The following is a 25,258-nucleotide window of genomic DNA, read 5'->3' on the forward strand; positions in this document are numbered from 1 at the left end:
TACCCTTTGTCCTCTGATGATGCTGAAGATGGGAGGAAGGAGGGGTCCCAAAATACCCCCAGACCCATTTCAAGGAGGTGGACCCAGGGCGGACCAGAGGAAAGGACACAGGGTGGGCACATCTGGGATTGGATGGATGGTATTATAAAATGCAACCTCTCAGGCATGGCCTGCGGGCGCATCGTATACCATCTACTGCCTTGGCAAATAGACCCTTTCTTATCTCACCCCTAATTAACTGCTCCTGGAGATTTTTTTTTCAACACCAAAATACACCGGCAACAAAAGGAATCAGAAAATAACAGGTAATGAAAAGGGTTTTATTTTCTGAATCAACATCAAGTACTCCCAAACCTATTGCTGTCCAATGATAGCAGAGCATGAATACAATAATTTTGGATAAGTATTTTAGTTATAGTCCTCAATGCTTCTTGAACCACCTCTTCATAGTCCAAAGCCTGCAATTACTGTGACATTTAGAAACGAGAAAAAAAATCTTAATTGCATAATTTTGTAAATATTTGTTATTAATGGTCCATAGTTTAGTGTTGATAAAGCTCTTCTCTGAAACATGACAAATTGGTTCTTCAAGAGGTGCATCACAACCCAACATGTTTCCTCCTATCCTTGCATGCAAAATCAGTAATGAATGGCACATTTTTTTCAATCTTTAGAGTGGTGCAAGTTAAGGTCTCAAAAAAATTCCCAAAAGACAAAGCTAAACACGTATTTAGTCTTCAAAACTAATATTTGATTATTAGAAATTACACGTCTTTCTAATAGCTCTGGTAAACAACAGTCATTTAAAAAAAAAAAGTATGCCATAATACTGAGTTAATGAGTTTTCCTCTCATTTTACGAAAAGACATAACAAACACTTTGAAATTAAAAACAGGTATCTTTTATTTCAGAGCTTGATAGAAGTTCTGCAGTTGGAGGAAGAATTAAAGTAGGAAAAGTCTGACAGTTTCCATCCAAAATAAGCAAAGGAGCTACTATAGATCTGCTGAAAGAAAAAGTGTCTCATGATTTTTAAATATACATCAGGTATTTGGAAATTCTTGAGTGCTGGATTTACACTGAGATCTTTGGAAGTCCTTCGTGAACTAAAGCTCTCAGGCAAATCTAAGGCCAATTGTTCATTTATACAAATATCAAAAGTTAGATTCTGTGAGACTATGAAGACTGCAGTCCAGAGAAAACATTAGGTTTGAATCTCTCCCTTAAAATTTAACAACGTTGTCATTAATTACTCTGCTTAAAAATACAAGACAAAAAAACCAAAAAGCAAACAAAACAAACAAACAAAAACCCAAAACCAACCAAACAAAAAAACCCTAACAACCTAAACAAACTCCTTAAATAAAAACACTGAAAAAATTCTGGAACGTATTTCAACTGCAGATAAATTTTATGGACAATTTTATCCACTCAGGGAGAGTTTAATTGTATGTTTAAGTACCTAATATACCAAATCTTTTTTGTATGTATATGGATAGAGTATTACCATCTAAACAATGTCCAGGAACCTTTGAAACGCTCACCAAGGAAATTATTTGTAAATAAATGAACCTGCTCTGAAGATTTCTTTACCTTTTTTTTAACTCCTGAACCAAGAGGGCTACAATCTAAATGAAGCTTGCACCAAAAAAAAAAAGTTTCATGAAATTGTAAGAAATTAACTGTTTTATTTGATCTTGCACTACAATTTTCTTTAATTTCAAGGTTGAGATTTTAATCTAAATTTCTTATGCTTGGCATTTTCTTTCTGTTCATTTTATTGATTTATGATCATTTTATTAATTTCTGTAAGTCCTCTTGCCATCAAAATCAATAATCGCAATGGGAATTTTGCATAGCTGTTGAAGTCCACAAGAAACTCATCACATACTGGAACATGGGAATTACTCTGTGCTTTTGAAAACTGAAATTGCATACAGAATTAAATCTATAAAGGAAAATCAATTTAATGGGGGTCTCATAACAAGAATATATATTACAAAACTTGAAGCCAAAAAATGGTAATATTTGTTCATAACTTGTATATGACATAGGAAAAAGCCCCTTGAAAATTCATTTTGGTTGGAGGTTTGAGGAAAACAAGGTCAAACTCATGGGTGCAAAAAAAGTTCCTAGGATGCCCAAGGGAATTAGATCACAGAACACAGGAGATGGGTGATAAAAGAAATTACTTATTTGTCCTGGATTGTAAAATAGACATAAAATCAGACAAAAATCCTCCATACAGGTACCTCAGAAGACAAAATGTAAGAGAAGTTCTAGTTACACTCCATAACAATATTTGACCCAATATTTGCACAAGGACAAAGGAAAATACATTGATGATCATATTTAAGCTTGGAGTTCATTGATTGTTCCTAACAAAACAGCATTTTTTTTAAGGAAGACTGGTGAAAAATTCCCCTGTATCCAAGAACAGAAGCAAACACTTTTATGGTAGACTATAAAGCATGACAAGTGATTAACTCTATGTTTTGAGAGATTTTTCAAACCCTAGGATTTTACAGAGAGTGTTTTACAGTTCAGTTTACTAAAATATTTTAGCTTTTACTCACTAGACTGCTATCAAATTCGTGGACATCCTCTTCATTGTCAAACCAAAGACAGATATGAAATACAGAATCCAAATACTGACAATCAAAGTGAGCTTCATCTGTCCCTCAATTCATTCCACAAATTAACCTTGGAAAAATCAGTGAATTTCTTTCTCAGATACAGGGCAGTGTTAATTTATTTCAAACTGTCTAACTAATAGCAGTGCTAATGAAATGCACTGGATATAATTTTAACAGCAACTGTTATCTTTATAACAACTCAGCATTTCATCTGAAGGGCAGATTTTTATTAAATAAGGTAGGCAGAGATCAAATGTTAAAGTCGCATAAATGTCCATGCAGGAGACAATCTTTATTCAAGACTCTACTATTCAAAATTAAGCAAGTACATTAAGTAAATTAATCATAGATTCAACATGAACATGATGAAGTCCTTTGCCAGAGACAGCTACAGAACCTGAATTTTAAACATGATGTATAATAAATTGAAAGTAATGCAAAACAGCAGGAGTGGAGTGTGAGAATTAAGTAGGCATAAGGGGTTGTCCTTCCTGAATACTCCCTCCTTCTGCCTGTGAAACAGAGTGGCACACGACTGTGAAACCCTTAAGTAGTAATGTCCAACACTGTTTTGAAATGTACTTTTTTTACAGTCCCACCATAACAATTAGAACAAAATAATGAGCAAACACGCTATCTCAGTTGCCTCTTTGCAACATTTCTCGTCCCTGTTTTACTACTTAAAGATTATTGCACCCCAAAGCTGTTTGGATCAATTACTGCAGGACTTTTTTCATCTCTTGAAAACTTTGAGGTGTTCTTTAGAAAATTGCTAGATTTTCCAAGACTTTAATCTCTGTATTGATGACCCATCTGCTTAGGGAACTTGTGGTTCTGTCTCACAGTACTGAAATACTGAGTTTTTTCCTAGTTCATGAACTTCTGCTCATAGGCATAGCTCAGTAAAGATTAGTACTAACATATTAGGTTTCACTTCATTTTGCCACCCCTATTTCTTTTTTTTTTTCCCAGGAAATACCACATTCTTTATTTATTTCTACTCTACTTCAAAAACATTTTTTCCCCAACACATTTTAACTGTCTGTTGGTTCAATGCATCCTGCTACACACATCCGCTTCTCACTGCTCAAACACAAATACTGAATTGCAAATCATGTGTCCCTCAGATTGTCACCATTTAATATATCTAAAGTATATTAATAATTTTCTTTTGTTATTCTAACATTGTTCTCTTTTAAATGTACATACATCATTATTTTGGGAACTTGGAATCTGATGCTGAATCACCTGATTTCAGCAGGCTCCTTGAAAATTTAAGAAATGTATTTATGTTGAGATTAATTCTAAATGGGTCATATAATTATTCTTTGGAATAGGATTATTATAAAAACAAAATGTGTCTCCATTGTTCCCTTGACTTCCTAAAGAAAAAGATGGAGAGCTCATAAAATGGTATGGCAACCTTGGGAATATATTTCTACTACAGCTCTTGAATTGGATTTGTTTAGATACTGTTGTGAATTTATGGAGAGATTACACTGACTTCATGTTTGCCCTCAAGCTGAAATGCTTTAATTTCTGCAGTAATCTGCAATTACTCTCTCTTGGCTTGAGTAAGGCACCCAGTTTCCCAGATGCAGAATCTCAGACATGAAAATGGTGTCCAGTTTGCACTGGAGCTGGGACTTAAAGTGACATTCAGCCTGTGAGAGCTTGGAAAGAGTTATTGGACATCAGTATCCATAAATGTGTGTACATCATACTCAACAAATGGTATTTCTAAATGATTTAGGGAAAGGAGGAGTCTCTTGAGTTTGGAAATGTTGTACAAAAGATCCTCTATTTCATTTTATTTTTGGTAAACGGTTGCACCTTGCCTTAAATTCTGAAGCATGAGATTCAATGTTTGGGTTTTTTTCCCAAATACAGATTCTCATAAAATAGAACAGCAGACCTGCTGGAGAACTTAGCACAACAAATTTTTTCATCTTAAGAACTTTGTCTTAACTGACAGTCATTCACACAATGATGTGCATAATGCCTGACATAATATAAAAATTCTCCTTAATAATTGCCACAAAACAAAATTATAAAGTCAAACTCTAAAAAGTATTGCAGATTTTCCTCAAGTGCTCAATATTAGTCTGCTAGATATTTCTGACTCTTTAAACCTATAATTTCATTCATTATTGATAAGAATATGCATCTGAGTGAAGACTGATTGGAAAATTAATATGCTAACCACATGATCCAAAGTAAATTGTCATTACAAAAAAATAAAAAACAAACAGGAAATTATGTTCTTTGTAATGTAGAGTGGGAAAACAGCTAAATATATAACTTCTATTCATCACTTTCAATTGTGCAATTGTACAATTACTATCTTGTTATTCAGGTCTATTCATTCTTCCACTATCTGAAGCAGAGAAAACAGATGACACTCGTCCACCGCACAACGGGAGGGCGTGGGACTAAATCCTGGGACCAGATCCTGGCACTGGCCACAAATGTAAGTAAAAACTAACAACATGACAGAGTTTCTTCTCAGTCACTGATAATCAGAGGCAAGAGGAGGATTTTTGATTTGAATTAATTTGGTCTCAAGGGTGTTCCCAGTATGATGTAACTACAGTAAAGATTCACAGCCTCTGACTTAGGAAGCCAGTTTTGCCTGGCTCTCCCTAAAGATGCAGTGATGCAACATGAGCTCCTGCAAAAGGTGATTTTGAATATTCTGCTCTAAACAGCTCTCTGGAGCACCTCTGTTCACTCTGTTGTTATTATGCTAGATACCAGCTGCCGTGTGTGCTGCTCTTTTCTTACAGCAAATGACAACATAATCAGTACGACTTTGCTTGCTATGACTCAATGAGATGAAGCATTTGGCAAAACAACATTTCCAGCACAGAGTCACGTATTAATGAAACCTTTCCTCGGTGCTCCCTGTCTGTGTGAGAACCAGGTCTTTGCATAGAGGGAAATTGCTTTGGACAAGTGAAGAAATTAAAGCAGATACAGTGTCTCTTCAGGGTCTTTGGTTGTGATACAATCACAACTATACCATTCTTGCATCACTTCCATCTTCCCACTTTTACCATCACTTTTATGCAGCCCCTTCATTTGTGTTCCCCTCTTGGTATTTAAGACAAGGGAGTTACAATCTTATCCTTTTCTTTACTGTTGGAAAAATCATTATTCCATTTATTACTCCTCCTTGCCCTTTCTCCTAAACAAAAATCAAAGCAAAGGATAACAACTCCAAAAGCTCCTAGTACACCATCACTGTTGTCCTTGCCCTTTTTAAATGTGGCTTCTCATCAGTTTGAAATTTTTTGTTGGTGGAGGGGTGGGGAGTGGAGGGCAATATGAAGAACATGACAATATCATTGAATAAGAAGATGTCAGCCATCACTGAGAAGGACTGCCACAGTCCAAAAGGGGGGGATGGGGCCGTGGCACAGCACGGGTTCAGGAGACAAGGTAGGGTACAGGTAGAATGCTTTATTGAAGCATGCATGTGATTTTTTATCAGCTCAGTAGGGGAAAGGACCAGAACATGGGGCGGAGTATGGGACAGACAAGCGGGAGAACAAACCAGGATAGGGACACAGGCAAAAGGGGGAGGAGCGTAGGAGGAACCAGGGAAGGAAGAGGCGAATGGTGGCTGTCTTCTCTCTGCAGTTTCTCCAGCTAACCAGCAGGGAAGCAGGGAAGTGAACAAGCCTGGAGATACAAATTCTGGGGAAACATACAATGTGTATACACATAATAACTGTAAAGTCTGCATCATAAAGTCCTTTCAATCTCTGTACATATTTTTCCACTTCTGAAATTGTTCCCATTCTGATTCTTGGTCCTCGACAAAGGACAATAGAGTTCTCCCTTCTTTTTGAAATCAGAGAGGGAAGGGGAGCAGCAGTGGCAGCAGCAATGGAACTCCAGTGTACCTGTGTGTACACTCAGGGCTTCCATTCAAAGCAGGCTCTGGCTGCACACAGGTGTACAGGTCAGAATAAGTAATGCCTTCGCTGTGCCTTAACAACAAGGGAAAGATAACGGAATCTTGTTGGGAATGAAGATAGAAAGTGTCGCTGCTGTATCTGCTGACTTTCTTTCATTATTTTCTTTCAGGACCACTGTGACCCTGACTGTGTGTGGAGTTCATAATGATGCTTCAGGTTCATGACACATTCCTGGAGGGAAATAAAATCTCCTGCCAGTGGTAGAGGATGCTCAGTGAATGCAGCTGTACCTTCTCTCCCACAGTTTTGCTGCCCATTTCCAGCCCTCTTTGCACGTCCAGCAGTCAATATCCATACATTTTGACATACTTGGGGAAAACATGTTTATTTAAATCCTGATTTTGTATACTTACTGAGCAAAGTAATAGCTAGTGGAAAAGTAAAAATAATTCTACCTTCTCACTTTAAAGATTTTCCTCACTCCTTTATCATATACGAAATACTATTGTATTTAATAATGCATAATATTAATATTAAAACAAAAAAATAAACCAAACTCAATAAATAACATCTCATATTGCTACTTGTGTAAATGGCGTGTTAGGCTAGATGGACCACTGATCTCACCGAGAGGGAAATTCCTTATGTTCTTAAATCCTTTTCACTTTTTACTGATTCCAAGGGAGAAGTCTTGGGAGTTATAGTGAAAAACCTGCATAAGTGCTTTTTTTATTAGCACATGAAGAGTTTTATGAATCTGACAAAATTTAGTGACTGCAACGTATATTCACCCACAAACTACTGACATGCTAATCAACTGTCTTTTTATATGCAATATTCCTTAGGCAAGAAAAAACAATAGAGTTATCTATCCTGAAAACAGAAATAAGTTAATCTCAAACTCCAAAAAGCAATATAACCAAATTACCTAGGAAAGAGTTTTTCCAAAACATGACTATTGTTCCATATAACAAGCTTGACTGAGACACAGGTGATTTTTTTGTATCCCTGAACATGTCCCCACACGGTTAAGCACTTTTTGAAGTGCAGCTGCCACAGGATAGTCACCACTACTCTATCACTCCAGCAAATTACATGGCCCATTTTGGGTAGTCACGTTGTGTGATGTATGACTTGGAATTTTTTTTCCTGCACCTTTGAATGAATTTCTGCAGAACTAGGCTATTAACACAGTGCTTGTATTTATGTAATATCAGGTGTATTACTACAATAACTGTAATGAACCCTCTACTAAACCTAAATGAATAACTGCCTTTGATCCAACTTAATGGTCATTTTGCTTTATCAAAATTTGGAGAGGATCCTCTTTGGTGTTGTTGATTGTAACCATCAACAAGAGTCAAACACTAGGAACATTTGGAAATCTGTGTGTACAAACTGTGTGACCATCTGCTTGTTTAACTTATATGAGAAGACACTAATTATATGAGAAAAGAGCCAACTTGCTGCCTGAGAAATCATGAAAATATGTGAGCATCACAGATATACAATGTAGGCTTGTATTTCAGAGAAGCATTTTAGGCAGCATATGTCTGGAGGGACAGATATGCCCCTGCATATCTGCAACCCTGCAGTCCACTGCAACCATGAGAGGTCATTCACTAGTCTTGCCTCTTAGATTCTGTGGAGTTCAAAAAACACTTAGCTACATCTTTTCAGCTACATCTTTCTTTACATAGGGCTCTCTTCCTCTTTTTCCACTCTCTGGGCTGCTCCATCACCTCGCAAGACAGGACTACAAATAATAACTTTGATTTTCTTGATGCTTTAGGGTTTGACTGTCATTTACTGTAAATCCTCCCCAAAACCATAGAGAGAAACACTCACTGCTCCATATACCTTAGAAGACAATGCTATATTCAGATCCCAGCAGAGGAAACAGGTATCTCAGATACTCCTGATTTGGATAACTTTACATGTATTTAATAATAATTCAACAAATATTTATTCTTCAGTTTTCACTACCTCCTCTTAAACTCGTGAAAAGGTAGTACTTATGCACACCTGTGGATCTTTAAATATTTTCTGATTCAAATCCACAAGAAGATATTTCTGAAGAGAAGACAATTTGCAGAGATGTAATGCAACACATAATCACTAAAATACAGATTGTTTTGAGATTGGCAAAATCAACAGTGCAGATTTACTGTTTTTTACTGTAACTATGCCAAAAAGATCGACAGCCTCTCTTCCATCTCAGACAACAGATTGAAGCACCCAACCAACTGCTGGCAAGATTTTGAGACTTCATGTTTTACTCCTTGAATAGTGATGAAGATATATTATTCCCTTCCAAAGAATCTTAGATTTATAAACCAATTATTGCTACATTAATCAGTATCTGCATTTCAGTTTTACAATTTCCAGATTTGATCATCATAAGAGTAGCATAAGTTTCTAAAGGCAGAAATGTTTATAATGACTTTTAGGACTTATTTCTAGCAATCAGGCATTTTAATTGTTATATTATCAGCTATTTTTAAGCATCTAATCCATTTGAGATACAGGAGCCTGTCTATTCTATGTGGACTATACTCAAGCCTCAAAGGACTGGAGCACAGGTCCTTATTCCTCTAGAACAGAGTGAGAGTTCAGACTTTATAGAGAGAGTCAGCACAGAAGAAACCATGTAGTTGTGTCTAGGCCAGAACTATAGGCTCTACAAGACTATTTTACATCTACCTAAGCAGAGTGGTCATCTTAGTTATTTTGCAAAGTGCAGTTGCACAAGTTCTCTCCTGTAACCCAATGCAACTTCTGCTTGGCAAATCATCAGTGGTATTCCTGGCAAGGGAATGCTCCCATATTGGGCAGATGTTCTACCTCTTATACCTCTGACGCAGCCTGAGGCAGTGTCAGGAACAAATGTATCACATCCTGTCTGTCTGATCCACTTGCTGTGTGTTTCATTAAGAAATGCACATCTGCTGCATGCAGACTGAGAGCAATGAAATTGCAAACATATTCTGAAACAACAGTGGAGATCTTTCTTGATCCGTGGTCTGAGGTGCATAAGCCACTTCCCTGAAATAAACCTCACCTCACTCTTCATTTCACAGCCACATCTATGAAGGAGGTTCTGCCAGAACACAGTGGTGGTTAGAAATCTGACTAATTCTGCCTCCCCCAGTTTCCAGTATTTTCTGAAGATCCAGCAGTGCTCCTGCAGAGGAGTTTGTCAGACAGTTATGGAGCAGACTGCCCTCAGTGGGGAGAATGGAGGAGGCCATGTGTGAGAAGGTTTCATGAATTATTCAAGGCCTATCACAGTACATATGTGTCCATGATCTCTCCTCTAATGGCGAAGAGCAAAACGCCAATGAGAGCAGATATCTCTTAACTGCCATTATAACTGTGTGCAGGATGTAAGGAGCCAGAGAGCTCCCAAAATCTGGCTGATCTGCCTGTGCTCTGGCTGCTGAAGTATAGTCCTGATGCGACAGCACCTGGCAGAAGGTGGTTTAATTGCACACTAAGCTGCAATTAAATGCAGGATGGTTGTAAAATGTGCATTTGGACAATTACAGGCACAGAGAACTGTGGAATTGCCATGTGTTGCAGGGGAGTCCTTTGCACTGCACAACATTTGCAGGGAAGAGGCTGTGAGCACGTCCCAGGGGTGGGATGGTGCCAGTGTTCATTTGCGCAGAAGAAGGAGGCAGGCAGAAAATGCACCTGTGATAACAGGGTCTGACTCCAAGAAGGTAAAAGGCAAAACAGGATGTTGTATGTGCCCATACACTTGTTTTGCAGAGTGAATTATCATAACAACGTAAAATTTTCACTGGGGAGGAGCTGTCATAGTGGATAATGCAGCTTCAGCAATGTACTTCTGACCTGACAGATTGTCTTTTGGTTTTGTTTTTCCTGTGGTTTTGTTATTCCTCTTTTTTCTTTTTATTACTTTTTTTAAATTGTTTTTATTTTTTAAAGACTCTTGAGGTACTCAGAAGTGCGTGAGAATTTATTAAAGACAGAATTATATTTCAATTAATGCTTCCTTAGGAGGTCTGATTTATGAAATGCAACAGCACAGCCAACAGTTTGTACTCATATGGAGTGTAAACAACAACAAGGTAATAAAAGTAAAAAAGAAAAAAAACACTTGTCATTTGAATTCCCTCCTATCTCATTCTGAAAAATAAAATTAAATAAATGCATAAGATAAAATGCTCAGTTTTTACCAATTGAGCAACAAAGGGCAGTAACAGACTGGGAGGAGGGAAAAACTGATGTATTATTATTATGTCTTTGTTAAATGTGAATCCTACAAGAGCTCTTTCCATGATTTTTTCACATGCAATGTGTGGAGTTATAGATATGTCCTTCCTGCATTTTTGCTGCACTTTTCATACCTGAAGGAATACCTGTGTTTTATGTTTGGTGAGGTTCTGATCTGACCTTGCCTACCAAGCTCATGGGGCAGAGAGGAGGCTGCAGACGCGAGTTTTCCATGTCAGGAAGCTGCTCCATCACCTCCCCATGTTGAATTGGTTGTTTATATCGCACCTTTCTGTCATGCTGCCTCATGGAAACAATATACCAGTAATAGCTCACCTTTTTCATCCACCTGATGTTCTCAAGAAGCATTTGTTTTGCTGAGAAACTCCTTCTAACATTCCAGCATTTGGATACTGATTAATTTTGATTTTATCTTGATCATTCCCACATTTCTTGCTGGCAGGTGGTAGGGCTTCCACCTGGGCAAGATGTCCCTGGAAGAAAGAAATGTTGTTTATTCTTCTGCCTATGAAGAGGAAGTATGAAGTATCTTTTATCCTCCCTAAATGGTCCTCAGAGAATATTTACTTTTTAGCTTTGGTGCAAGAAAACACATTCAGGGGAAAAAAAATAATTTATTACTGGACCCACATTTGCAAACACTTTCGTATTATCATATATTTAGCAACAATCTTTGCTTTGTGGCTTTCCAAGGATGTGTCAAAATACACTGGGTGTTTTTGCATTACAAGAAAGCCATATGTGTTGCACAGCAACATCAGAGAAACATTTTGTTTGCACACTGTGGTATCTGCACACCGTAAATAAATAAAGAATGAAGATTAGCCTGTCAATCCTTCCTGCTACCCCATGAGCCTGCTTTTTCTTCTTTTGAAAACAAGGTAACAGAGGAAGAAAGCAGTCTCCTTCCCTTTCCAGCACTGCATCAGAGAAGAACCTTAAAGCTATAATTACTTAAAAAAAAAAAAAAAAAAAAAAAAAAAAAAGCCTATTTTACCATGAGTAGAAGTCTTATATCCTATGTCATTCTTTTAAGACTTTTTACAAGCCATTGGGTTGGCCCAAAAGTCCACCTGGAGCCCTGATAATGAGCACTGGGAATCATAACTCGCAAATTAGTAATTTCACCACCTGACCATAAAGTAGCTATATTCAAACAGCCACAGAAAATTACCTTTGTCTTGAATAAGGATCACTTCAAAAAGCTTTTTTCTTGGTACAAACATTCATTCTTGCCCTAAGGATTATGGACACCCTTGTTGGAGCTCTCAGAATGAGTTTTTGTCTTACAGAGGAGGTGTGACTATATCCCCAGCTCTGTGATGAGCATCTTGGCTTGTTACCAGCCTTTCACTACAAGTTTTTCTGAATTATATTTTACTACATTTTTTCAGCTGGTGCCAGCAAGTGTCACAGGAATTCCAGAGGTTGGACACTAATTTCTATCATGCTGTCAGGGCTGTATAAGCTGTTTTCTTGCTGCTGAGGGGACATCTGGGATGAAGCCCTGGGCCTGCCTTGGGCGGTATTTAAATGCCCTGAGACTGGATTTTGGTACAAAGAGGGAGGAAGGTTTCAAGCCATAGAATCTGATTTATTTGCTCCTTCTGAATGAGGGGCATTGAGCTGAAAATTGCTGCAGAATAGTTTAAAAATATAAGGGGCTTCATTAAACATATCATTTAGAGTTACCTATGTTTTTGCTTTTCATATCAAATAATTGCCTTAAGTATTATATCTTGATTTAAAAGATGTGAACTCCTCACTGTCAGTATTCTGATTATCAGATATTCAGATTATCTGAATCATGAGCATCTAGCACATTTCTATTTATTTCATTTCTGTCCTTTATCTTCTGGAATTTATTCCAGGTTCACAAGTAGAATGAACATTTTATCCCACCAGAGTGTTTACTGAACTATAACATGAACAGCCACACATAGTCTAGCAGTCAATGAATGAATTTCATTTTTCCACCCTCTCTTCTGTACTTTTTTGACATGAAATTCATTGTTTGATCTTCAGCTTAGCCCCTGAATCTTTTATTTTGGTAGAATATCTGTCTTCTTTTAAGGCAGAAAAAAATATCACAAATAACTTTGAGATGTCCTACTGTTTGTAAATTATTTGCAGATATGAAGGTAATACAGGCTCTGTTTTAGGGAGAAAAAAATTAAAATTTACCTCTAGTTGACTAGGCAGTTAAGAAAACATACAATCTGACTTGCCTTATGTAATAAGGACAAATTCATTTTCTAGTTTACATATGTGTAAGTAAAGCATTTTTTTCTCATAAAAGTATTACCTGATATTTATTCTGGACATTTCCCTATTCTGAATAATTTCAATAGTACTTTTTGGAACAAAAATGGCTTTTGCAAATATGCCTCGTGAAAAAAATAAAAGTCATGCATCTTATAAGAGCACAGGAAGGCTAAGTTCCAGCATAAAGGAGTTATCCAGCATTATCTCCTTGACTCAGAAAACAAATTTTCCCATTTCAAGTCTCCCTACTGTATTGGATGCGAAAGTCAGAGGGATGTTCCTTTCAGATCAATATTCAATCAGATCAATTTTGTCTTTAAAATTATAGAGTAGGGTTATTTATAATGGCAGGATAATAACTGTGCAGCAGATTTAAAGAGAGCTACATTTATACCAGATGCAGGGAAAAGGAGCTAAGCACTTGGCAATATTAAAAAACACCCTGGTGGTCAGAGGTGTAACAAAAATCATTATTGTAAAATACACGCAGTAATTACAATATAACTATAGGCAACAATTTATATTAAAGAACAGTTGTGACTGTTATAGACTACATGCTGCTAATTACCTTAAATCTTTGAAGAATACTGTGATCTACCGCTTCACCAAAATAAACAGAATTTTATAAATAACAATTCTGGCATAAAAGAATATTCTAGTTTTATGGAACTCTGATTTCCTGGAGTACCTGGAGTGCTGGGTTCAGCTCTGAGATTCTCAGTACAGGAAAGACATGGATCTGTTGGCACAGTCTGGAGGAGATCTACAAAATTATCAGAGAGGTACAACATTTATCCTACAAGGAAAGGCTGAGGGAGCTGTTTGTTTTTTTTTTTTATTCTGGAGATGAGAAGGTTGCAGGGAGACTTTATTTCAGGGCTTATAAGAGAATTGGGCACAGACCTTTTAGTACTGACTGTGGCAATAGGAAAAGGGGTGATGATTTTAAGCTAAAAGAGGGCAGATTCTCACTAGATATAAGGAAAAAGACTTATGAGGGTGTTGAAACATTGCCACAGGCTACTCAGAGAGGTGGTGGATGCCCCATCCCTGGACATATTCAAGGCCAGGTTGGACAGTGCTCTGAGCAACCAGGTTTAGTTAAAGACATCCCTGCTCATTGCAGGGAATTGGACTAGATGACCGTTAAAGGTCCCATCCAATACAAAATATGCTATAATTAAAAGTACAATAAAAGCTTACTAAATTATATTTCTGGTCTTCCCTCAGCCACTCCTTTCAATAAGTAGTTGTGCCATGAGATATTAAAGGTGTTTTGCTGGAATGTATTTATAGAATTACGAAATTAACCTATAGTTTTTATAGGTACCTACAAAATGGTGCATAACTGTGAATTCCTAAGATATATTGCATTGACCTGTCAGGGGGATCATATTTAGGATATTTGAGTGAGCAGCATTCAAATAATAGAGCACTGGAAAGAAATATTCATATCTTAGGGGTCTAGCCATTCAAACTCTGACCCACAACCCTCTTATTCTACTAAAAAAAATTATTATTTCCCTGTATTATATTACGTATTGGCTTGCAGGCCAGATGGTTTGGATGTGGGCTCACCAGAACAAGGTTCAGCAGTCAAGAAGTTCTGGTGGTTATTAAAATACTATTACTTAGGACATTAAATTTCAGTGCCACAAAAGATGGTAAATAATAGTGCATTTGCCAGTCTAAGGTATAAATTCTAAACCAAGTCATTTGACTAGTAAGACAAAAATTTAAGCAAATTGCTCCTAAATGAATTAATGCAAATGTTCAGGTCTAACTGCTCTTAAGTTTTTGCTATAGGTAATTATGAAATAATAAAGGAATCCATAGAACTGCATTTTAAGAATTTTTGTTGAAAGCAGGGAAGGTGGCCAATGACATCAAGGCTTAACCTCTGTTTTTGCACGTTTGTTTTTTTATAATTTGATGCATAAATTACAAATGTTTTATTTATTTTTTTCCCTAACTTCATTATGTCTCCTTCTGTACACATTCTAAATCTCTAACAATCTCATAACAAATTTCATATCAACTGCTAAATGAGTTCTATTTTATGATACAGAAATAATACTCAGTCTGTATTTTGGGTAACCATGAAATGTAATGTGTATGCTTTTAACAGTGTATATATTTGCTGTGTATATATATATAAGAGTGTATATATCATCTGCAATAGTCCTTATATTAAATCAATATATCATCAAATAGGATGTATACTACAAATTAATTTTTTTCTTTAGCGATTGTTAGGTTACTGTAAGGTATCATCTTTCACCACATTTATCTTTTGTGAATTTACATACTGCTAACATTCAGATATTAGTGTTTTTATAAAAGAATTTATGTTACTCACACTCTGTGTTTCTAGTTTGTTCTCCATAGGAAATATTGCAAATTGAAATACATCATAAAAGAAAAGCTTAATGTTGTAAAATACTCAAATAGTTTATGTCAGAAAATAAGAATTTGCCAAATGAGCCTGAAAAGATTTGTGAAATAGAGATGCAGCATGATGAACTGATTTGAATTTCTACTGGTAAACGCTTGACTCAAAATCAAGATGTTTTCTCTTCTCTGATGTAATGAAACACAGTGTCCATATTTTATTTTATTTTATTCGACAGGCCAGAGAAAATAATGATTAGTGTGTGGCAACACAGAGTTTGTTAAATGACAAAGGACAATATGTAAAACAGTATGCTCTATCTTCAGGTAGTGAAGCAAATAAATGTTTTTATAAAAATTGTAGAAAAGGCCACTTGCTACTAGGAAAAATGCAAAATTAAAAGTAATGCTTAACAGGAAATTTTAATTGTGAAACATTTGGAAGGGGACTAGGTTAAAAGTAAATGTAATAATCTTGTTGTCAGGTTTAATAAAGTTTTTTCAATCCTAACTAAATGATATAAGAAAATCCTGGTTTTTGATTGGGAAAAGTCTGAAGATTAAATCCTGCACTAAGATTAGGGTTCATTCATGCAAACACTAGACATTTTTATGCTAATCCTCATCCTCACACTGACCCAGAAAAACCTGTAAGTACGTTCTTTACCCTGAGAGTGCGCAGATACCCTTTGAAGGTTGAAGAATTATAAGTGTACGTAGTATTCTGCGAAGAGCACTGAGGGATTGGTACAGTCTCCTGGTGCAGAAGACTCTGAGCCTCTGTTGAGGTTCAGCACTGGCCAGTATCTGAGTCCTACCAGTCATCGCCACTGGGAGGGGGGAGACCTTCAAAGGGTGGAAGGAAGAAAACTCATGGCTTGAGATAAAAGGCATTTAAACAGCACAAAACTGTGCTTGCAAGTATAATGGCTACTTGGGAAGGCAAACACTTCAACTCTTAATGCCCCCCTTTTCTCCTTCCTCCAGGTTTTATTCCTGAGCACAGAGAATCACAGAATGGTTTGGGTTGGAAGGGACCTTCCACAATCCCAGGTTGCTCCAAACCCCATCCAACCTGGCCTTGAACACTTCCAAGTATGGGGCAGCCACAGCTTCTCTGGACAACCTGTGCCAGGGCCTCACCACCCTCATAGTAAAAAATTTCTTCCTAATATCTAATATAAATCTCCCATCTGTCAGTTTAAAACTGCTACCCCTCTCCCTATAACTACACTCTCTGATAGAGTCCCTCTTTCCTGTAGGCCCTCTTTAAGTACTGAAAGGATACTGGTCTTCCTGGAGCCTTTTCTTCTCCCGACCAAACACCCCCAGCTCTCCCAGTGTGTCTCCAGAGCAGAGAAGTAGAAAAGATGTTTGCAAGACTGATGTCAAAGTCAAGGACACAAGATGTGTAGACACATTCATTTTACTAGTGGAGCAAACCGAGGGAATCGAGAATAGTAAATTCTTCATTTTCTCTGTTTTTGACATTAGGGTGGTACAAATGATTGATTTTTGGTTTGTTATTCCTTTAAAACAATAAATCAAGGTGGTGTTTTTAGAGGTACGCAAAAAAAAAGGAGAATTAAACTCATAAAACAGTCATAGACATAACACCCACCTCACATCATATATACAGTCAGTGGTTATATCACTGTTTTTAAATACAGAAAACATGAAATCAAATTATCTATTTGATACACCTGCAATCAGTCCTCAAACTTAGAGTATTCTGTGTTGAATTTCAATAATGCAACCTTATGTCTATAAGATGAAAGCTGTACTGGTCACACAGCCTTAAGCATGTTCTATTTCACTCAGTCACAAATTATGATTCTTGGGAGAGAAGGAATGGGATAATATTTGATAATTTCTCAAATGTAGAATGAGATCAGATAACACAGGCCTTTAGCCTAATATAAAATGTTAAAATCTACTTAACTAGATTCTGGTATTGATATTGAAAAAGTATTGTTACTACTATGTAGGAATTTAAAATAAGTCAGATTCTTTTATAAAAATCTTTATTTTTCTCTGTTGACTACGAAGAGAATATTGATGACTAACTCTGTGTCCAAATCTATATCACAGATGGTACAGGTGAGTGAAACAAGCCCCAGCCTGGGGACCAGGCTTGTACACAAAGAAATCTCTTCCATTCCTTACACAAAATAACCTGTTTTCTGAACACATCTCTTATCTGCCCTCCTTATTCAGTGAACAATCAAAAATCTCAGACATGGTTTCATGTCATGTATAGCCCACTGTGTAATTTTGGCCATTTTCTGGCTGGTAGCAGAAAAATATGAAGACAAGTTCTGTCCTGTTGCTCGCAGCAATTAAATCAGAGCTTTGCTTTCCCATAAGTCAACAGGACAGGAGGCAGTTTATTACATATATTTGTTGTAGACATACCAAGCCACTTTCTATTCAAACTTTCATGGTGAACCTGCATGATGTTGTTGTTTCACACAAGTTGTTTTACTTACTGTTTAATCTGCAACGGAATGAGTAGAATAAATCAACATATGAAAACAGGACTGCATTTTGTTGCACACATAGCCAATACTAACAAATACTGTGGAGCAACCACAGGCTAAGATTTTATTATCAGCTTATAAACAAAGTAAGGATCAGGTTACTTAAATAAATGGACTGCCTTAGAGCATTCAGATCAGTCAAGTGAATCTATTGAGTATAAATCATAGTATTGTCCTTCTTCAGAGATACCTTTCTGTGAACTTTGCTGGAATTTTATTGGAAACCTATATAATATCATGGATCTAACTAAAAGAGATTTTATTTGAGGCTGATTTTTTTTTCAGAAGAGAATAATGGTTAATATATTTAATATGTATAAGTTTCTATAGGCAAAGACCCATATCCCAACCAAACTTTGAAACTTTAGGCACCTATCTCTTAAAATTTACTCTCCAAAACCATAATTTCAGATGCCATCTAACACAGATCCTGGCAAATCCAGATTTGATGGGACAATGTTTAACCTACCATTTTTGTGTCTTGGATTTTGTTTTGTTTGGAGAGGTCCAGAAGTTACTGTCCTGGACACTATTTTCTTTGTCCTCAGCCTTCTGAAATATCCTGTTATTAGGATCCTGTTATTAAAATAAAAAGGACACTTCAAAATGTAGCTATGGGACCTCTAGGTATTCATAGTGCTGGGATTCTTGAAGAAGAGTTCCTTCCTAAAATATATTGTGATCCTGAGGCTGGGCCCATATTCATATGATGCCTCAGTTTCACTCTGGAAATGGATTTATTTTTTCCCCCAAGGTTTGGGTGGTCAAATTCATATTTCCACCCACCACCCTGTAGTTTTGGGTAGCTGAATGACCTCCACCCTTGGTGAAATTTACTCACTCTGCAGAAAGAAAAGATGATCCAGTGGATACCGTCAGGATGGGTGAGAGGTTATCTCTGTAAATATGTTCTTTGAAAATTCATCCTAAAACCAAAAAAAAATATGCCAATCAGAAAAAATTTATACTTTCACAACCACAGGACTGTAGATTATGGCCAAAATGCAGCTCTGATCTGACCTTGTCTGTGATCACTCACTTCAATTAAGCCATTCCAAATTAATTAATTATGCCATTTACACAGCAACTGTGCCATGAAGGGGCCGTTTAAATTCATCCATCTTCAGGGTGGAAACCAAGGTCATATTCATGGATGAACATACCTTGATTTTCTAACTTGTCTTTGATAGGGATTTAAAGTACACCACATATGTTCTTAGACACTCCTTCCAATTAGTACTCATAAAAAAGAACTCCACTTCTTGATGACTGTCAGATGACAACAATAGTATGTAGCCTATATTTTTGTTAATAAAATAAAAATCACATGAATAAAAAGCCCTTCGAGTTATCAAGGCAGAAGAAATCATCTATTGTAAGAAACAAATAAAATTCACACTTTCAAGGTGAAATATCTAAAATAATTTTTGCTGTTGAAAACAAAAGTCACTTTTCAGGCTGTTCAGAAAATGAGTTAAAAAAACTGGCCGAAGGGATCTGAAATGCCTGGAAACTGTCTACACAGACCTCAACAGAGTTTTTAGGCAGAGTGCTGGATGAAAAAACCCAGCAGCTGTGAAAAACAAGAATTTTATTTTTCTAAGTGCTAAACAACTTTGGCTTGGCTTTTTTTCTGGTGCTACAAAGGAGCTGACCACACTGTGAATAAAATCAGCACTAGCAAAGTCTTCTAAAGGAATTTATCTCATTCTTCCTTCCTTTCATTTTTTTTTAAGAAAAGGTTACTATGCAGCTCAGATGAATAAAGTTAAATCCCAAGATATGACATTGTTTCAATGTCCCCATTAATTTAACTCAGTAAGGCATTCAACACAGGAATATGTTCAATTTAATAGATCTTTTATAGATCTTTACATCCCTCAAAATGCTAGTTTGTGGGGGTTTTTTTCTTTTTTCAAAGCACTGTGAATGTCTTTGTAAACATAAATTGAGGTAGTAGATGTACACACCAAAGTTTCTTTGCAATTTTCATAGTCTGGGGTTTTTTTAAGTCTCAGGTTGTTATACTGAATAAGAGTGTTTAAGGTCATGTGATATTAGTGCTTTGTTGAAAAATATTAGTTGCAAAAATTTTTCTTGAAACTCTGGTGGTTTTGATTTTGTCTTTTGTTTAAAGCTGGCAGATAGTTCCAGAGAGATCTTAGCTAGCCCAATGAATTCTTTCACAAACTAGTCAGCTTCTTTCGAAAACAGCTGAACAATTTTCTTTCACTATTTTTATCACGAAAATAAATAAACAAACAACGAAAAACAACAGAAGAGCCCCACAGACAATAAAGCAACTGAATTATTTCAGTTATTAAAGGCCTGTGAAGGAAACACATCTTCATAAATTGAAGATTGGTAGAAAACTTCAAATAACAAATAGAACAAATTCAAGTAAACTACAGCCTGGAAAGAGTAAATTTGATTTTTTTTATATGTATTTCATTATTATAAGAAAGAAGAGCCTATCAAGCCCACACAACTGGTTAAAGAAATTTTACACTCTTTTACTTTCATTGAAAAAGTTTTATTCTTGAGTCGTTATTCTTCATATATTCTCTGATGTGGTTTATAGAGAGGACAAAATATTAATATAGGGGACAGACAAAGGTAACAGAAATTCGCTGGATTTTAGACTGTGTGCCTTACAAATGCGGCCTTAATAGTTATACTTAGGCCTCTTGCATTTTTTTTAACAATACAATTGATTAATCACTTCCAGAAATGTACATTCCAGCAGGAGAAAGTATTATGTTTACAAGGATAAGTCACAGTTAGCGAGATTAAATATTTAGAAAATTACATTCTTCGTTTATTATTTCTGTGAAAAAATTTGCTTGCTAAATAAAGGCCTTCTGCATTAATCTTTTCTTTCACTAAGTAAGTTTAAGTAACATGGACAGAGTTAATAATTTGGATATTCCAGGTCCGTTACTCAAGTTAGCTCAACCAAAGCCTAAGATGTATGTGCAGACATATCCTGAGTGCGAAGTCAGAGAGGCTGCAGGGTTCATAATTCTACATATAAACAATTAAATTCCCAAAATGGCAAAATCTTCTAAGATAAATTCTTCTAAGATTGAATTTTCAGATTAATATTGGGGGAAAAAAAGAAGACACATAAAAGCCTACTACTGCAATGAGGATAGAAACACATTAGGACACAGAAAGAAGCAATCTTGCAACCATAAAAACAGTACTTTATGACTTGCAATTATTCTTACATGACATGAACAGTCAAACATTCATTTATTTGCTTTTTTTTGTCTGATTTTTTTTCCATGAAGAGTACAGCTGTGGATGTTTCGGTTTGCAACATGGATTGCAGAGAGTATTTGACTTCCATTACTGACAGCAGTTATCTCAAATTCTAGTTTGCTGTGGAAATAGAGGGGACTATAAATTCATTTTTATAAACTTTCTGAGTCAGTTCCTTAATATTCTCTTTCAATTACCTTCTCAGAGATATTTTTTTTTTAATAATTGCAAATGGGATGGTGACAGATAAAGATCTTTAGAAGCTATTTTAATTTTAAAATAGAAGTGGTACATTTTTCAATAGCTGTGTTTTCTCTTACAATGAATGACAATGGCTATATATATAATGAGTTTTTCCTACAGTTTAAGCTGTTGAATGACTCTAGACTGCTTCACTAATTTGAATAGACTTTTTCTAGATAATTAATCTTACATGAATCAGATTAGAAAGAATAAGAGAAGCATTGCACTGAATAAGAGAAGCATTGCACCCAAATCACCTCCAATTAATAGCAAGTAAAATAAATGGATTGTAATACCACATTATTGTAGCAACCAGTGAGGAACATTAAATAAATAAATGCACTGCATAACCAATATAAAGATGTGAAAAAAACTGATATTTTCTAACTATTAAGTTATTTGGCCCCTTAAAGAAACGTGTTGCTCTCAAGAACAAAAGGAGATTTGAGATACACACACACATATATACACGTACGTAACTCTTCAGACCTGCTAAGAACAATCTCCCCTTCTTAAGTTTAGTGTATAGTGAAGAGGAAAAGGAGTAAAAACACTTATCAAAACTATCCCCAAGAAACTGCAGCCGTGAATCACAGAAGAATTCATCTGCAGTAAGAAAGAGAGTCATCATGAAGTTATGGAGTTTAATATACCCAATTTGTCTCAATTTGCAGACCAAACCTACTCATTTTATTGACTTACAGAGGGAAAGTAAGATAGTAGTGCTGCAAATAGAGAATTTTTTTGCTTGTGCTCCTTTAACAAACTTGATCTTTGTTTTCTCTTCTCCTAAAAAATTCAAATGACAACTTGTGGAAAAACTGAGGAATTTAATGCAGAAATTGGGACAGGTAGCACAGTAATAAAAAACTGTGTCACTTCTTTTGCAAACAAGATTATATATTAGGACAAGTAGAAATCAATATTTCTCTATTTCTCTATCAGCAAAACCTATTCTCTCTGAAGAAGTATGTTGCGGCCAGAGATAAATTAAGAGGTCAGAATCCTGTGAAGAGGCACAAGTCAAAGACTGATTATTTTCATATAAAGTCCAAATTTACAGAGCAGTGAAGTGCAGCAGCACATCCTGCAGAACAGAGTGTTTATGTATGTGACTTCAGAGAACATATGGACACCAGTGCTTCACTCTAATAGAGATATAATTTTTATACTGCCTCAATATAAATAAATTATATTGTAAATATGAACTGTGTAGGGCACAACCTTACTCAGGCACTGGTACATGACTGACCACAGAACACAGCTCTTATCACTCTGCCCTGATGCCGGACATGATTTTTGAGGTATCTCTTGCCCAGGGCCAGAGTGTAAGATTTCAGGGTAGAATGAAACATACAACGAGAAGAAATCTAAACCCACCTTTTTCTGTATCTGACCTCTGTAATAAAAAATTTCCATACACCGTAGAAAATACAGTTTTGTCAGACAGTCAACATAGCTTTTCTTTCAAAGTCTAATTAATTATACAGCAGCAGCAAGGATATTTTACCCCATACAGTAACATGCAGTCCCAGAAATTGTATCTCTTAGAAATGAAACTCAGGTTTTCCAAGTATGCACTGGGTTTGGGAATATCAAAACTGTGTCCAAAACTTCAAGATGGGGAGTTGTCCAGGTTTCTGTCAATAGTCTTTGCTACCTTAGATATGTAATAGAAAACTAAGAGCTTTAAATTGAAACTGTCATGCTTGTTCAGTGAATTAGTACGGGTAAAAGAGTAAAGAACTCAGAACTTCATTATGAGCACTATGCCTAATGTGGAATGACTGTTCTTCCAGCCCTAGATTATTTCCTCCTTAATAAACAGAACTGTTTCTTCATTATAATGTTTCTCAAATGAGACCTTAGTCCTTTAACTTTGATTCTCAGAGCAGAGAGTTATTTCTCCTTAACTAAGAATATTGTGAATAAAAGTGTGACTTCTGCAAGCCTATCCTACAGGAATAAAATTTGAAGTTCATGTAAGCCATTTCACACAAAACTGTGTTAGAGAATTGACAGCATGCTTCAATAAGCTTTGAAAAAAATCACAGGGAAAAGTAAACACAATAAATTATTTTGGGACAATACAAGGCACCAATCTCTAAGTAATATCAGTAAAAATGAGGCTATATCAAGGGAACATAAGTTCTTTAAGAATACTCCCCCCTTTTTGTTCTTTCCTTCCTTCCTGCTCCCCCTCCCCCCTTTTTTCCCTGGGAGCAATTTAAAGATTTCATTGTGTGCCATTTTTCCATGAAACAGTAAATTATGTTCTGAGTGAACTCAAGTTTCAAGGCAAGGGAAATGTGCACATTTTAAATGAGACAACTTAAAATTTGTCTGTAATACTATCTCATGTCACTGCTTATTGCATCTGAGTCTAAAATGTAGGTTTCTTGAGAGAATATAGACTAATATGAAGAATAATAACTAATAGTAACTAATCCAGAATATCTGTTAATATCTCCATGTTAATATGTCTGCTACTCTCTGACACATAATACAGTGATTACCAACTTGCTGTCTTTAGACCCCCCCAGAGTCCTCCTCATTGCTTCAGAAGTATAGGAAAGTATATGAAAACTTACAAGGGAAGCTAGAAAATAGCTATGCATCTATATAAAAAATCCAAGAGATTCAGAAAATGCTAGAGGTTTAAAACTGTACCAAAACAGTTGAAATTGCCTAAAACTCTTGAGTTTTACACAGTTTTCCTCATTTCTGTTCACATAACTTGACATCATTGGTCTAGTATTTTATAGCTACAAATGTTTGACTGCTCCTTTGAAGGATTTTTTGACTGTTACAACTGTGGAATATCAGGGTTTATTTGAAGTCACCACACATACTGTGATTTAAAGTTTCAGCTTAACCTTATTGATAATTTTGTTGTGTAGTTAAGTTCATTACAGAGAACTGGAACCTTCAATTCAAACTCTGCCTGACCTGTACACTCTCCTTGTCTTTAAATAATGCCATGAGTTACTAAGGAGCAAACTCCTTATCTTCTGAGACACATGTGGAATAATTAATTCAGCACTGTCAGTAAAGCCCAGGTTAAGTGTGAGGAAATGATAAAATGAAGCACAGAAAACCTACTTTTCTATCATGCCACTTTGATAAGTAATCCATAAAATAACAAATATGAGATCCTGTAAGGCTTGTGTGGAAGCACAGAATCAAAAAATTATTAACACTGGAAAAGACCTTCAAGGTCACTGTGTCCGACAGTTAATCCAGCACCACTGTGTTTACCTCTAAACCGTGACCCCAAGTGCCATATCCACATGGCTTTTGAACACTATTAGGGATGGCAATTCCACCACTTCCCTGGGCAGCCTGGGCAGCCTGGGCAGCCTGTTCCATTGCCTGACTACCCTTTTAGGGAAGCAATTTGTCCTAGTATCCAGCCTAAACCTCTCCTGGTGCAACTTCCCCAGAACATACTGAGACAAAGCTGAAGGTGTATCACAGTGGTCAAGCTCTTTTGCCTGTGCTGATCACAGTGGTCTCAAGAGAATTGTGGATATCCAGCTCAGGATATTTGAAAAGCTTTTCAGTTAAAACTGAGAGTCATGAATCTGCTAATCAAAGTATCTGTGCATGTACATTATTGCCCCAGACTGACTTTGCTGCCTGCAAGGATATGTAGCTACAGCAAAAACTTTCACCATACAGCTGCAGGACTAGTTTACTTTGTTCTAGTTTATTTTGGCTGAATACCAAGCAC

At 36.2% G+C, this 25,258-nt stretch overlaps 2 long non-coding RNA genes across 2 annotated transcripts; one reads left to right on the forward strand and one right to left on the reverse strand.

The window, feature by feature from the left end:
- Nucleotides 1–4,797: 4,797 nt before the first annotated feature.
- Nucleotides 4,798–7,115, forward strand: LOC135406924 (uncharacterized). Its single transcript, XR_010426581.1, has 2 exons — nucleotides 4,798–5,106; nucleotides 6,729–7,115. It is a non-coding gene; the product is annotated as an uncharacterized LOC135406924 (long non-coding RNA).
- Nucleotides 6,079–15,185, reverse strand: LOC135406925 (uncharacterized). The gene is made up of 2 exons (XR_010426582.1): nucleotides 13,776–15,185; nucleotides 6,079–6,631 (listed from the first exon to the last, which is right to left on the reverse strand). It is a non-coding gene; the product is annotated as an uncharacterized LOC135406925 (long non-coding RNA).
- Between the last annotated feature and the right edge of the window lie 10,073 nt (nucleotides 15,186–25,258).

This window comes from Pseudopipra pipra, chromosome Z (genome assembly GCF_036250125.1).
Source record: "Pseudopipra pipra isolate bDixPip1 chromosome Z, bDixPip1.hap1, whole genome shotgun sequence".
Classification (NCBI taxonomy): Eukaryota; Metazoa; Chordata; class Aves; order Passeriformes; family Pipridae; genus Pseudopipra; species Pseudopipra pipra.